The sequence below is a fragment of the Rhinopithecus bieti genome, unplaced genomic scaffold (assembly GCF_001698545.2).
Source record: "Rhinopithecus bieti isolate Rb0 unplaced genomic scaffold, ASM169854v2 scaffold_15591, whole genome shotgun sequence".
Taxonomy (NCBI): domain Eukaryota; kingdom Metazoa; phylum Chordata; class Mammalia; order Primates; family Cercopithecidae; genus Rhinopithecus; species Rhinopithecus bieti.
The window spans coordinates 1-933 of record NW_016848199.1 but is presented as its reverse complement, the minus strand read 5'-3'; the positions used below and the strand labels follow the sequence as shown (position 1 = coordinate 933).

Here is a 933-nt window from a genome sequence, read left to right as displayed (position 1 = left end):
GGAGCGCCAGGCTCCGGCCGGCGGGCGGGAGGGCCACCTTGCATCTCCCGCTGCGACCGCGTCCTAACCCCGGGAAACGGCATCTCTCGGGGGCGCGCCCTCCGAAGCCCCGGGGCCCCTCCTTCCGGGCCCGCCTTCTGCGACCGGCCCCTTGGGGACCCGCCCCCTGCATCCCTTTCCCGGAGTCGGCGGGGTCCCAGGTCCCCCACTGTCGGACGTCCACCTAGAGCTTTGTTTCCCGAGTGTCTCTGCGCCGAGTGGCCCCGTGCGCCCAGCATCTCTGCCAGGGTTCCCCATGCCCTGCACCCGAACCTACCTTCGGGGACTAGGAATCCCCTCCGCCCTCCAGATCTGCCTTCTTCACTATGCAGGGCAGCCGGGTCCTCGACCTCCCCCTCCCAGCATCCTTCCTGGACCCCTGGCCCTCGCTGGCTCTCCACGCGCCTAGGCAGCCACCCCGTCCTCTTCCTGGGGGGGTGAACCCTCCTCAGGCTGAGGCCAGAGTGGCTCCACTTGGTATCCCACGGGCCCTGGCCCTGGAGACCCGCTCCGCCCACCTGCGCCCCAGACTGGCACCGAGGTTCCGCTGCAGGCACCCCTCCATCCCCCACTCGCACCCCGCGAGCAAGCGAGAGGCCCCGTTGTCCCCACTTCCCTCTGCTCGCCGACGTCCCGGTCCCCTGCCGCGCTCTTGGCCCGCCTGCCGACGTCCCGGCTCACCTCTAGCTTGAGGCGGGCGCCCCTCACCCAGCCCAGGCAGGGCCGGCCGGCCCGTAGGTCGGAGCCCGGAGCGCCCCCAGTCCCGGCCTCGGGTTCCAGCGGTGGCCGGACCCTCCCGAGGCGCAGTGCCGGCCCATGGCCCCGACCTTCCTCTCGATCCGCCCGCCGGCGCCCCGGCCGTCCCTCCCCGCAGCCCGCCGCGTCACTGCGGCC

The 933-nt window shown here is 73.4% G+C and overlaps 1 long non-coding RNA gene across 1 annotated transcript; it reads right to left on the bottom strand.

The window, feature by feature from the left end:
• Positions 1-316: 316 nt before the first annotated feature.
• LOC108525182 (uncharacterized) lies at positions 317-913 on the bottom strand. Its single transcript, XR_001884225.1, has 2 exons — positions 721-913; positions 317-468 (listed from the first exon to the last, which is right to left on the bottom strand). It is a non-coding gene; the product is annotated as an uncharacterized LOC108525182 (long non-coding RNA).
• Positions 914-933: the final 20 nt, after the last annotated feature.